At 33.7% G+C, this 15,624-nt stretch overlaps 1 pseudogene; it reads right to left on the bottom strand.

The window, feature by feature from the left end:
- Positions 1-3,338: 3,338 nt before the first annotated feature.
- Positions 3,339-13,784, bottom strand: LOC108451056 (protein argonaute 1-like; annotated as a pseudogene).
- Positions 13,785-15,624: the final 1,840 nt, after the last annotated feature.

The raw sequence follows: 15,624 nt of genomic DNA, 5'->3' as shown, positions 1-15,624 counted from the left end.
ATACAAGAGGAGTTTTAACTACATCTATTTAAAGGTTGAAAAAACATTATTGTAATCAATGTCAAATAAAAGAAAAGTAGTTCTATATTGATTCTACTTGTGCAATCAAAGTCAAATAGAAGAAGAGTAGTTCTATATGGATTCTACTTGTGCAGCCTGGTCCTTAAGCTTACCATAGATCCCCTAGTTTTACTACTATATTAATTATTTAACAAGAATTTTGATCACACAACTCTAACATCTTCTAAAAACACCTTACGAATAAACTATGGACCTATCCACCAACTGAATGATAACATTTGTTTCTTTCAAGGGACCTGAGTGAGTTATAGATAGATAAACTCATAACATTAATGGATGCTTTTAAGTTACATAACTTTTTTTATGACTATGTTACATATTTTGCAAAACAAATTGCAAATATACCTTGATCCTTACATTTTCAGGAATCTTTTTTGGAGAACCATAAATACATTCTCCCTATGTCCACTCTTTTATTCCTATTCAATTTTTGTTAGAAATTCACCGTAGACAGTAGAGGATAAGAAAGCACTATATAAGGGGTTAGAGAGTAGATATAGGAGATGTTGGAAGAAGAGATGTGGTTTGATAGTTTAGTGTAGTATATGTCTTATTGTGGAGTTTAGAGATGTTGCCACGTATCCTCTCGTGATTAGTGGATTATTATTCGACATATTTCTCTCCGGCTACACGATCTGATGTGATTGGGTTACAAGATATGATGATAATGAATGTTAGTAGTCTTGTCAAGGTGGTCGTGCTTGGCCTAGCCTTTGTCTAGGCAAGGCATATGTGTAGATACTCTAGTAACTAATTTCTAAATTATGATGGGTTGATTAGAAACTAGGGTTAATGTGCAAAAGTTATATATTAGGGTTATGGTCTCCAAATTACACATCATATTTTTTCTAATTTAGAAAAGAGAAAGGCACATTCTCTAAATTACTTGTGTGTTAATTTGGAAGATCAAAACCACAAGACTCGAAGATTTCAAGATATCAATGGATTCAGGTACGCTTTCATATTTAGTCTTATTCTTGATTTATTCTTGATGATTTGACATGACAAATCTTGATTTATAATCTATTAAATTTTATATCAGATCTTATTTTACGGTTATAACATAACAAACAAAATAAAATGCCTTCTATAGCAATAATCATTTTGTTTTTCCCTTCTAACTTTGCTTATCTTGGTTGGTTACATATGTAAAGAAAAATTGATCAAAGAGGCCCATGTCACGATGGAAACGATAAATCAAATTTATGTAAAATGTCACCTCTGTCACCCTCTCGATGTTACTTTTAGCTAACTAGAAACCAAGAAAAATGAGAGAAAAAAAAGGTAAAACAATGTGTAACAAAGCTTAAATAGAAAGATGACCTCGTTATAAAGTTGAGATCAAGTAGCCATTTCAAACTCAGGCTCTCTTTGGATGCAAAACTAATTATCATTACCATTTATAGACAATCTTCTCTATCAAACACAACTATTGCCACTAATCAATCTAGTAAATTGTGAAACATTATTTGTACACTAAAACACGTCATTCAGCTAGCTAAACAAATCAATCTGTCACCAATCTTATTCATTTTTAACCAAACATCAAACTCAGAAATCGATAAATCAATCAATAATCAAAACACACAACTAAAAAATCAAAAAGTACTCATAAAAATTGAAAATGGGTAATGTAAGGGGAAAGTTAGGTATATATGCTAATTTAAAAAAAAAATAGGGATTGAGGCTTTTTTTTTTTTAGAACATCTAGGGGGCTTGTTTCGTCACGTGGTCCTATCTAGTCCCAAAACCGACTTTTAGAAAATAAAAAATATAAATTGTTGGATTGTTAATGGTTAGAAAATGAAAAATATATAAATTTTATAAAAAAATTTGTTTTTGTGTTTCTTTTGTATGTTTATAAAAATAAAAATTATTTGTTTATATTGTATTTTTACATTAATAATTTACTTATTTACATTTATTAAAAAATTTATTTGAGTTGTATTTTACATCAAAATTTACTTATTTACGTATTATAAAAAATTTATTTTTTATAAAATATTTATAAATGATTTTTAATTAAATCCTCACCTCAATATTTTCCTAAATATGAATATGTTATTTTATTATGTCTCCTCAAATAAAACAAAAACAAACAATTTATATATGATATTTCTCATGACATGGCATGGCATGGGATGGATTCCAATGTAAAATACCATTTCAAAAAGAACAAAAAGAGCACGTGTCAGCCAAATACTAAGAGTGTTTCAAGGCAGTGTCCTATTTCTTTCTTACTTCTACCATTATCATCCTTAGCTGGCTAGAATTGAAATCATTTGTAGTAGGAAACGATTGGAAGAGGGGGATACTTTCCTTTCAATTAATTAAGAGCCATGGATTGGGTTCATGCGGGACATTCTAATGTATATTTTCTGGTGCTCCAATGGTGGTAACATTCATTTTTGTGATTACTGTCTCCATTAGTGAAGAAGCCACTGTCCTCGGGTTTGGTTAACTCAATGTTAACGGAGCAGCTAGGGGCAGACGGGATCCTGCTGGTTTCGGAGGGACTTTAAGGAGTTGAGCAATGTTTATCAGTTCCGTTGGTGATCATGGAGTCAAATGAAGCAGAAATGAGTCTGAGAGCGATCTTTTAGGCGCTGCAAATCTTTGATAAGACAGAGTGGAAGAAGAAGTGGCACTTGATCGTTGTGTCTGATTCTCGTGTGTAATGTCTTGGTGTTTCAGTACAGAGAACAGGCAATGGAGATTTTAAGACATCTTCAAAGAGATCGGTTGTTTATGTGCTGCTAGTTTTTTGGTTTGATCTCAGGTGGCATTGGTTGACCATCATTGCTTGCATTTTGGTATTCTATTTAATCGTGGTTTCCTGGTTGCATGCAAGCTGCACTATATACTTGGAATCTTTGGCTTTTGCTTTATTATACATTTCTTTGAGGAGTACAAAAGTAAGGCAGCAGACACTGATATGGAAGAAATAGGTACTGAGGTGAAGGATTAAGATGAATAAATCAAATGATAATAGGATCAAATTAAATTGTATCATAAAAAAAAGACAGTACGTATGCAGCGTTTGGATGAAAAATAAAGACACCATACAGAAAAACAAACTGTGACATAGCCACTACCTCAAATACTATTGGAGCTTTTTCTCTCAAAGAGACACTAATTTGCCATAAAACCTAAACATGTACCTAACATTCTATAGGACTCCTGGAAATTTGAGTGAGCTGTGCCTTCTGAAATTCTATGTATCGTTCCAATCTCGGTAAAAACAGAATTTGTACCTCCTAACAGTAAAACATAAACCTTTTGACATTTTCCCTGAGAGCTAGCAGAGGTCTCACAGCAACACTACCATTGGGTCCTCTTGTGCTTCTTGAACTTCCAAGCCTTGATCCACTCTCAGATGTCTCCCGTTCCATGTAAAAACGAGCTCTGAATGCAGCAAGATGAGCATAATATACTGGAGGGACTGCACGTTCAATTATTCATAGCTTGTTAATCACAAAATAAAAAGGAACGGGGAGGGGAGAGAAACTTAGTTCCTATAGCACTCAGAAATGCCTTTATATTTGTGTGAAAAGTAAACAAGCAAAAGGAACTAACCAATGGACACAGATCGGGTACACCTTGCATATCTGGCAACAAATGAAAACATAATATTTTTAGTTAGAGCAATTAATTATTGTTTGATTCATACTATAGATAAGAAAAGAGTTGGGCAATCATTGATAAAGATTCTTAGGATGGGTTTGTAGTTTGTGTTTCTAAAGTTCTGTTTAAATTGGAATTTCTATAGTGATACAATTTTCATTTCTATAATACTAAATTTACTCAAAACTTAGGGTTAAATCACTATTTTAGGGCCTTAAAACTTGACAACTTTTCCCATATTGGGGCTTGAACTTCTTTATGTCTAAATTAGATCTAAACTTGGTAATTGTTCTCATATTGGGGCCTTGTTCTCATATTGGGGCCTGGACTAAACAATTGTTCTCACATTTGGGCTTGAACTTTTTTTTGTCTAAGATACTTGTTGAATTTGACATTTATTCCAATATTGGGGTTTCAACTCGACAATTGTCTCGGATTGAGCCTTGAACTCTAACGTTTTCACAGGTTAACTTGGACAGAAAAAAAAAGTTCAAGCCTCAATGTGAGAATAATTATCAAGTTTAAAGCTTAACTTGGACAAAAAAAAGTTTTGGGAACAATTGTCAAGTTCATGGCTTAATTTGGAAATAAAAAAAGTTTTGAGCCCCAATGTGAGAATAGTTGTCAAGTTCAAGTCCCAAAATGTAAATTACCCCTTAAAATTATAGACTTCCAAAAACGTATGCCTGAAACATATCATTTTACGGACATTTAAAACAAAAAATATATACGAGCAATTGCTAATCTAGAGACAATATTCATCAAGATGAAGGCAAAAGAACGGACGTATAGCATAGGTTGTTTGTAAGAATCTGCAATGCATCAGCTGTGAAGTTGTTCTCATCCCATAGCACATGGTAATGAGCCGGACGACTTGTTCCCTCTTTACCACGGTGGATAAAATATTAGAAATACAAACAACTACATCCCCATCCTAATCACCTATCAATAGGAGCAAAGTAAAAAATGATTGACCATAATCCCAGCATGGCTGCATAAGTAGAAATCAAACTCTGTTGGATGACATATATCGGAGTCCACCACTGTGCCTGCAAAATATAATACAAATAACCATCATCAGATAGTGATGTCATATTAAAAAATTATAAAAAGAATGAATAGTACTCACCAGGCAAAATATTTCCCTTAATGTCAGCAAATTTGAGGTCATTGTGGTCTTTAGCAAACAACCTTGTATGATGTCGCTTTTGTACCACAATAAAAGTAACAGTAGGCTTATAATTTGGTTCCAAAGAGGCACATGCCTGAGATAAAAATGAGTATATGCTAAATTGAAATGTTGATGAATGAGGCTCAGAGCTCTGACACTAGAAATTGAAGTTAAAATACTTTTAGTATGGTATACAGTCAACGACCTTACGAATATCATCAAGTTCTTCGCGCAATACATGAGAAAACTGACCTTCACTAACACCATCCCTGCATACAGAAAATACAATAAAACTCAATAAAAATATGGGAGGAAAATCAAAGAGCCAGAAGCTTCTTTATGCCTGTAGAATATGATGCGCTCTGGCTTATGTCCTCCATTGGCTCTTTGGAATGATATTAAGTGCTCTCTGCATTACAGCAAAACAGAACTTGATACCTGCAAAAGCTGAAAGGAGTTTGAACTAGAAGCACGAGGAAAAAAAACCTTACTTAATCATGCCTCCAGATACAATTCCCCCAACAGGATCCTGCCATGTCTTGTATAAATCTTGAATGACCTCTTTGCGATGAGCTTGAGTACAAACCAGAGCAGCATACTTGGTAATCTCTGGCCAATCTTTAGAGGCAACAACCTGAATGTTTAATTAAAAATTTTATATTAGAATTTCAAAGAAGCTAAATGCTCATATGAAAAGCAGATAAGAAACATACAGCTGCAATAGAAGGGCTTGAATCCTCCCCAGGGGAAGGATGGGTAACATCAGCACCAAAAATTATAGTCCGCCCATCACTGACTGGAGGTATTGCAGCAGCAAGAACTGTATTACTTCCACCAACCTTGACATTAATCTTCTATGCCACATTGGTCAGATATTATCCTTTTATGTCAAGTGCATTTTTAGACAAACAACACTGAGAAACAATTCCAATATCTGTCTCACAAATCCTTTTCAAATCACCTGCAAGGGACATGAAAATCTCAAGGAATGGTATGACGGTTTTTCAACAGACGTAAATTTAAGATCATAAAATCTATACCATAAAGAGAGCCATTATTATCTGGTAGAATAGCAATAAGCAGGTCAAACTCATTGTTTTGCCGCTGGAGTTTATTCATGGCGTTACGATACTGTGTTTTCAAGACTTCCTCCACCTGGTCAGGAGAAGCATTCAATGGAGGAATCACTGGTCTAGAAGTAAATGCCTGCAAACGACCACAGAAATCTTTATCAAATAAGATGTGTTCAAAATAACCAAACTGAGGTCACAAACAATAATGTCCAATTAAAACAACTCCCTCACCATGCCATAAATGCGACACGTGCGTTCAAGTTCAAAACAAAATTGTTGTGCGAGTTTAGGTCCAACTTTGCTACAAAAACTTATGCAGATCCAGTTATTTACGGTCCCCCTATCAACCATTTGCTGCAACAAAACAATAATATATCATAAAATGCACGAAAAAATCTTCACATTCAACTATCACAAGCTGAAGAGATGAAATTCTAAGATTAACTTTTGTTTTCCCATAAATCTAGATAACCAAGCAGTTTATATAATGGCTGTGTAAAACGTTTGACTAAGAACAAATACACAGTGAGAGCACAACAAAATATGTATTGCAGAATTCGGAATTGAAAGCAAGGTATACCTTATCCCTCATATTCCATTGCCCGATTTGAGGCAAGCAATTCTTCTGTTTACCAGTATCACGATATTTAAGCTAAAAGAAAGACAAAAAATCAAATCAGAAAATAATCACAATTGCGGAAAAATGGATATTATAATTGATAACATACCAGGGGTGCAGGCAGAATGCGTGCATTAACCAAAGCAAGCTCCTTTGTGATTTTAATTCCAAATTCTTTTTGACATTTGCTGTCAGTGTAAGCATTTTTTTTTACCGTCTATAGAAGGAAAAATAAAATATTAGTTCGACAATAATTCACCTAGATATACCATGCTGCAATGTGCTATCACTACAATTCTACAAGGCATGTCAAAAGCAAAAGAATGAAGAAATGCAAAGCTGTCAGACCTTCAAAATATCATCCTCTCTATTCTTAGGAGGCTGGCAGGTGAACTCCAGCAAACCAGTGATCTGTTTCTCATTCAATCTCTTGGAGTATCTCTGACCATCCACAATCTTGCATACCTACATGAATCACAACCCATTCATAAGCATGTCCATTCATTAAGCACATTCAATCGAGAGGAGTATAGTATAGCATGTACCTTACCTCCATTGGCAAATAAATTGGTCTTTGCTGGCTTCCAACTTGAAGACATGGCCATTGCGTGCGTTGAATGGTGATACCGTAAGTTTCAGAAAAGTAGTCAACAACAGATTTCTCTGTACCCCCTTCATCTACGGGAAAACTATACAGCAATAAACTTTGTTAGAGAAGTTTCATACCATAGCATGATGTAACTGTGAAACCTAGCGCATAGATCATCTGCTCTAACAATATCATAGTAATATACTCACGTCAGTTGTCCAGTTGCCTGTGATGTTAAACCAGATATACGATATTTTCTTCGTATGTTTCCACGATGCGTAACTTGCACCTTAACTCCTAGAAGAGCCTTTTTGATCTATACAAGAAAGTAAATACGATGACCATTGTAATATAAGCTACTATAATTATATTCAAGGAATACGGAGAATAAGAATGGAAATAATAGAGAGCAGGTGTATAATATATTTTTGTTGAGAGTGAGTATCTACTTTGGATTGTCTCACTCCCTCAACAAGAGGTATTGGCTAGCCAATTGGTATCAAGTATGCAAAGTTGACATTTAAGCCTTAATTAATGCTTCGATCCCCACAGGCACAATATGCATAATTAATATTTCACACAATATTAACACCTCTTCTCTAAGTTTACAGGTGCTAGGTCGTATCTGTTGAAAATGGCCAACCATGCTGCTGTTAAGTTTTTGTTGAGTGCATACAGCTTGTATGCATGCTGCAGCAATTGTGCATGTTGCAGCAACATATTTTCTGTTTAGTTGCAATGTAGTTTAGTTTGGTTGAAAATGAACTTAGTTGTTGATGTTTTGATGGTTTTAGGTGATGATTGAGCTGATAATTCAGCTTATAGATGTGTACAAGCAATGTTTATCAAGTTACTAGGCTACTTAGTGGTGTTAGGTGGATGTTTAGGTGATGTAGTTAGCTATATATGTATTGTTTTTCTTATTGAAAAATTGAGCTAAATGAGCTAAAGCCATAGCTCCCTTGCTGCACATTTGTGAGCAAGATACTGCCTTGTTCTGTCCTGTTTCTCCTCCAAAAATCCCCAACAGTATCTATATTAACTGAGGTACTCCCTAAACTTTTTAAAACCCAACAGGGAACAATGGAAGAGTGAGACACTACAAGCCCTCAACAATTTCCTATGGACTTTTTCACTGCTGGCTCAAAACAATGGTTCTTATTTCCCAATAATATGAAATTAGCTGATTTTATCAATAAGCAAGAACAAATAACAAGAATGATAAAAGTGCCTACTAAATATAATTCCAATCAAAAAGAAATCTAAGCAAACCTAACCTTCACACGATCCGCGTCATATAGATGCCCGGAAGAAACATTCCGATTTAGCAACTTTGTTACAAATTCAATAACTGGCAATGGCTGGATGAAAGCAGTTGAAGACACATCTGTCGAACAAATAATTATAACCATAAGACAACGATAAAATGCAGGGGCAATGGCTCAAGATTACCAAGGCACAGAGATAAAATGCAGGGGCAACCAAACATGAGGAAGGCATAAAAAATAGACCAACACAAGAAAAATGGTAGCATCATAACCACAATACCAATATTCAGTGATAATCCCCTCTGTGTAGGACGAGTACTTTGGTAAAAGCCACGCCAGGCTTGTAATCCCTGGTCCAAATCTTTCCTCGGTTCGTCACGGAAATAAAATGAACGGGCCAACAGGACAGTAGCTGTAATCAATTACCAATGGTCTCTCAAATAATAGACTTGGACAGTGAAACCAATGTGGTAAACATATATGCCAAAGAAAGAGCCAGATAGCAATACCTAGTATTAGTAGCGGGTAGTTCGCGGAGAACAATGTCAAGAGCCTGAATAGCATCTTTAGGTACATCAACTTGGTCCCCTAGCAAAAATTGTCGAAGACGGTGCAGTTCAGTACGTCCAGCCAATCTGATCATAACTTTAAATTCGCGCTTTCTTCTGCATCAAGAATATAATAAGAGATGGAGTATAGATAAAAGAAAGAAATAAGCCATATTTCATCTGAACTTTCTCTTTCTGCATTAATAGAAATTTAAGATAAAAAAGGTAACCATGACTCAGTAGGCATTTAAGAACCTGTTGAATTTAAATAATAGAGAAGGTGTTCAAAGGTGGCAACTACAGCAGCAATATGCATTCAACCATGCAATCATGCACAAGCATGCAAGTGACCGAGCATCACAGCTGAAGCATGCTATTGTCCAAGGAGTAATCCGATTGGCATGTCCATGTGACAGTTGACTTTTGTTGTTTCAATGTAACCTTTTGTATTTGCTAAGGTTTAGTTAGATACTTAGCTGTTTTAGTAGCTGTTTAGGAAGTCATTATGCTGATTTAACAGGTTATTTACTTGCACAAGCAAGCTTTGTTTTTTACCAATGTAATCCATCTACTTATGTACATGTAATTTTGAACTTTTCAAGTAACAAGCATAGCCAACTTGTTCTCTCAATTTGTTCATCCGATTTTGCTTCTGTTTTGAACTTTCAAACACAAAATTTCTTTGCTTTGTTTCATTGATCATTTGATTGAAACTTAACATATACTTTATCCGGGTTTATTACTTTGTTGCTCCAGTTTCAACAAGAAGTTCATATTTTTACCGGGTAAATTAAATTTGTTTCTCTTTCTGTGTGAAAAACTCAACAGAAGGCAAAATGATAGCATTTGATAGCCAAAACAAATGTTACAAATTTCTAGAATTAGATATATGATTGAAGTTAAGAAGGTATAAAGTTTCACCAAAAAGAAAACATAACATAACCATAAATTAAAACATACTGACCCATCATCATCACTAATGGTGACCTTAAACTCCTTTGACTCAAAAGGGAGAGACCCAGCAGTATAAAGACTCTTTCGGCCGTCATATGCAGGATCGCACTCTCCAAGATCTGAACATTTGTATAAGTTCACCAGCTGTTTCATAACCTCTCAGTTCACTCGTCGTAATGTGACCTCTGCTGTTATGATAACCTGTTTCCATTCACAATTCTAATCAAGAACCTGCAAATAAAGGCAAAAACAAACATAGAGAACACTGAAGATAAAAGAACTCACGTCATACTGGTACAAAACTTTATTTGGAAATTCAGCAAAAAAATGATTCGCCTTGACTACGAACTTTGTTCCCTCGCATCCCAATCCTGGCCGACGAGGAAACCTCAATGGCTTGCTCGGAGGTGGGGCTGGCTGAATTGCTTGGCTAGATTCTTGGTTGATGGAAAGATGCTGAAATTGCTCTGTCAATGGTACATGCTCAGGCTGTAATATCCCCTACCCGTATTCATTGCCGGATAGGATACGAGGTATTACCGGAGTTTACGAATTAATTTTTTTTTTTTAGAAAAACTCAATATAATCCCTTTACAGATATCTAACCTTCCCTGCAATATTATATCGAGATCAACCCAAATCAACCAATCCAATTCAGCATATTTTCAAGATAAATTCATGCATATTTATAAAATAATGTAATCACATATTCAAAACCAGGTTTGTTAACCATACCAATGGCTACCTCTACATTCATTCCACAGAATCATTTATTTTATTAGCTTATACATACTTGATAGTGTGATGTGTCTTCGACTAAATCCGACCTCCGAGTTCTTAATACTACAAAACAGGGAAAAAGGAAACGAGGTAAACACTTTGTGCTTAGTAAGCTCATGAAACAAGAATTATACTTACCTAATATTTTCAATACAATACAATACAATAAACATCCATATATCCATTCAATGCGTTATTACCCTAATATGCACAAACTCAATATTCAAGTTATTACAATAATTTCCATGTACCAATAATATATACTATGATTGATGAGTTCATCAATATCATAATTTCCATTTCCTTGTTATTTTTCCATATTTATCCCGTTGAATTTCTTGGAATTTTCGATGGATTTTCAGAGATACACTTTTAGTGTACATTTCGGTCCGTCAATTCATATTCATGTGCGACATATCCATTTCGAGAGCACACTCCCTGAACCTCAACCTTGCAAAGGGATTACCACCGAGCTAAATCCTTGCAATATAAACTCATAGAGTATTGTCGGGATTACTAGTCCAAAGCTAAATCCTGCAACGACAATTACTCTAATGAGCTTGGATCTGAATTACAAGTCCAGGCTAAATTCAGACCCTAATTGGATTACCCGTCCGGCTAAATCCATTTTACACATATTCTTCGGAGGGCTATATCAGATAGGATCACCCGTCCGGCTAGATCCTTTTACCGTCAATTACTTTTCAAAGATCCATCGAATTTTCCTTTCATTCAACCGGATTTCTTCTCATTTTATCAAATATATCAATATTTCATAAATTTTCATAAAGGAACATTCAAATGATATTCAAATCAATAATATACAATCTCAAGCATTTAAGAATATAATTCAAGTTACATGAACTTACCTTGATACTTGTTTGTAAACAAAAAAATCTACTAATCCTGAACTTTTTCCTTTCCTCGATCTAGCTTCGTATTTGAATCTTCTAGATCTAAATAAATAAATTTAATTATCAATTTAATACATTTCATGTTCATATGCAACATTCTCTATAATTCAACTATTATTTATAGTTCATTCAAAGCTGTCTATTTGAGTCATAGTCACTAAATTATTTTTATCTTGAGATACAGGACTCCAAATTAGGATCCGATAAATTTCCCTGCAACTATACTCACATATCTTCTTACCATAAAATTTTCAGAATTTTTGGTTTATTCAATCAGTACAGTTTATTTTTTAAAGTCACCCGTGTTCTGCTGTCGATAGTTCTGACCCTTCTTCACTAAAAATTAATTATCTCTTCATACAGAATTCAAATGATGTTCTCGTTTGTTTTTCTTAAAAATAGACTCATTAAGGATTCTATACATATAAATTTAAGCCTCTAATTGTTTTTATTCAATTTTTTTATGATTTTTCAAAGTCAGAACAGGGGAACCTGAATTCATTCTGACATTGTCTCACAAAATTCATTATATCTCAAAATTTACAAATCCATTGCTTACACTATTTCTTCTATGAGAAACTAGACTCAATAAGCTTTAATTCCATATATTTTTCATCTTCTAATTAGATTTCTACAATTTATGGTGATTTTTCAAATTTAGTCTACTGCTGCTGTCCAAACTGTTTTTGTGCAAGCTGTTTATTACCATTTTTCCCCTAAGCTTTTAATAAATAATAATTTCGTCCCTACTCAATTAGCCTCTCAATTGAACTGATTTTTCTCAATTAATATTTTATTCTATCACCTTAAACTAGTTTACAACCTTTAGGAATCATAATTTCAGCAATAGACTTTAATTCCAAGCATTTTCACAATTAGGTCCTAAAAATCAATTTCTATTGAAATTACCTAATAAAATCATCTCATAAACAAATTAAAGCTTTAATTTCATTCTATTTCATCATAAACTTACAGAACTAAACCATGGTGACTTTCAATTTCATCCATGAAATCAAAAACTAATGAATTTAATAGTAGGACCTAGTTGTAAAAGTCTTAGAAACACAAAAATTACAAGAAAAAGGCAAGAATTAACTAACTTGGTGCAAAAATTATGAAATACCAGCTTATAAAACCCTCCTATGGCATTTTTAGCTGCTGGAATTGAAGAGAAATGAAGAGAAATCTAGATATTTCCTATTTAGTCCTAGCTTTATTTAGTTAATTTTGCAATATTCTAATTTTACCCTTAATTTATCAATTTTTCTACTAATTTCATACCCTTGCCGTCCAGCCCAAATAACCTTTGGGTCTAATTGCCTTTTAAATCCTTTCTCATTAGACTCTTAAGGTATTTAATCATTCTAGCAATTTTTACACCTATTACAATTTAGTCCTTTTCATTTAATTGACTACTCAAACATTAAAATTTCCTAACGAAATTTTAATACCACATTACTAACATTTCATAAATATTTATAAAATTATTTTTGACTTGGTTTTACGAGATAGAGGTCCCGATACCTTGTTTTTACCCAATTTCTTCAATAATTTCTTTTTCTAACTAACCACTAAATTGGTAAAATTTTTCTATCAATATTTTTATACGATTTTCCTATCATATCAATTTTCATGCAAAAATATTGAAATAAATTTATCTTTAAATCGGATTTGTGGTTACGAAACCACTGTTCCGATAACTTTGAATTTAGGCCATTACACAAGCGGTCTGGATGACGGACCTGCCTCAGATGGATTAAGCTAGGGAGTTACCGCAGTTTCAAAAGGTTTAGTCGCTTGGTGCTGCTCAGGAACATGCTGCTGGGATGGTCCACTAGGAAAAGGTACTCCACGACTGCTATGTCTTGATCAACCACGACCATAGCCACCATGTCCCCGAACACCACGATAACCTCTTCGCTGGGAAGGCCCTCCCCTTCCTCTAGATTGGTATTCAAAGGGTCCACCAGCACCATAACCTCCACGACTCGGTTGCTGTGACTGTGGAACCCAACCTCTACCACCATCGGAGTATCCTCCTCCACCTTCACCTCTGCCTAGTTGTTGTGGAGGACCTTGGGAACCACGACCACTGCCAACTCTAGTATCATGGGACTTAGAGCTCTCGCCTCCAGCAGAATCAGTTCCCTTCTTTCGAACCATGACGATAACTGTAACAGGAGAAAAAAGCAACAATGAGATTAATACCATAAAAATGTACACAGGAAAGAAGAGCGTTTTCCACGGAAAAAATGGAACTAAAATCTAACACCGACTACTTACAATTGCAGAAAGGAAAAAGTTATGGATTCATGTATAAGTCTAAAGAAGCAAAACGAGAAGCCCTGGCATCAACAACCCTAACAAAGCAAATAAACTGAGAGACAGGAAAATAGACCTCATTTGTGTGTCTATATATATCAAGAACTCTGTTACCAGAAATCCTATGTAAGTTCCGATTAAGTATAACTAACGTTGTCATTAACCTATTGTTTATTATAAAATAATTAAGTAAAACAAATAAAGAAGATCAAGAATAGCATTCAAAAATGACGAGATGACGTTAAATCCTACTTAGAGAAAGTAGATGAAGAAGATAAAAGAAAATGTAAAGAAAATACAAGGTAGTGAAGAAATATCCGTACAAAAAACTAAGCAAATAAAAGCTACAGAAGCTAAGCCTGAAAAGCAAATCTGCATATAATGAAAAGATAAGTTCAAAGACATACAAGTTTAACCTGAAAACCGCCTTCGGAAAACCGCTCACCGTCTGATAATATTTAACAATAACGTAAGTTAAATGCAAATTTTATAGTATAAAATGAAAAGAAAAAGAAGAAGAAAAGGGGAGGCCGTACTCACTCAACTCCTTCAGTCTTGAATATCCTCCATTTTGAGCAGAGAAAAGTGAAAATCAAGTGGTTGAAAGTGGAATCATCTTATTATATATAGTGTTTGATTAATTAGTTAACCAATAATTAACCTTCTAAATCTATATAAATAAAGGGTCAACTACAATATGAAAATTTAGTATAATAATAAATTTAGTCCTCAATATTTATAAATTATATCAATTTAGTTTTCATTTAAAAAAATATTTACACAATCGCGTAATTTGATTTTTTGTTTTTTTAATCATATTGAAGGTTAGTTTTAAAATAGTTAAAAATATGAAAAGTATTATCTTTAATATTTAAGTGCTTTCATTTTTTTATATTTTCAATCAAATTTAACTAATATTATTTTAACTTTTACGTGTAAATGTTGGCGTTATAATTTTTAAAATTAAGATTAAATTAATATAATATATAAATTTCAAAAGTTAAAATTATTATTATACCAATTTTTAAAACTACTAAGATTATAACTAAAAAGAAAAAAAAATTAAATAATTCGATTAATAGTTAAGTGATAAAAAATTATTAATAGTTTAGTCACTACTAAAGAATTTACCCATAAATAAATTCCTAAAGCCCCCCGACTGCCCGACCCCATGATATTCCTGTCCTCCTTCCCTTCGCGCCTCAACAAATACACGGATGTGGTGCTACTCCATCGTACTACTTCCGTACTAATTTTTGCCCACCTTGCTTAGCTGGCTCCTCACGTCACGTGGCGTCTTCACACTCTTCTTCTCTTTGCCACGCGCCAACGGAGCTTAACGGTTTGACTTTTACGGTTATTTTCTCTCGCTGACTGCAATCTCACGAGACGTTTTGGAATATTGAAAAAATAATGTTTTAGATTTTCTTTTAAAAAAATAGAAATTTTTCTGTGCACACTATAAGTATAGATGTAGAATGATACTAAATATATTTTTTAATTATTATTTTATTATTATTTTATTATATCCTAAAATAAATTGTACTTAACTGACTGTATATAAAATAATAATTCATAAAAACAAATTGTTTCATAATTTTTGGTTTTTTAAAATAATTTTAGTATTTTCATAATTTTTATAACTTTTATGGTTTTTATACTCCTTCAAAGTGACGGATCG

This window comes from Gossypium arboreum, chromosome 5 (genome assembly GCF_025698485.1).
Source record: "Gossypium arboreum isolate Shixiya-1 chromosome 5, ASM2569848v2, whole genome shotgun sequence".
NCBI lineage: Eukaryota > Viridiplantae > Streptophyta > Magnoliopsida > Malvales > Malvaceae > Gossypium > Gossypium arboreum.
The sequence above is the reverse complement of the archived record's forward strand: the minus strand, read 5'-3'. Positions and strand labels throughout refer to the sequence as shown.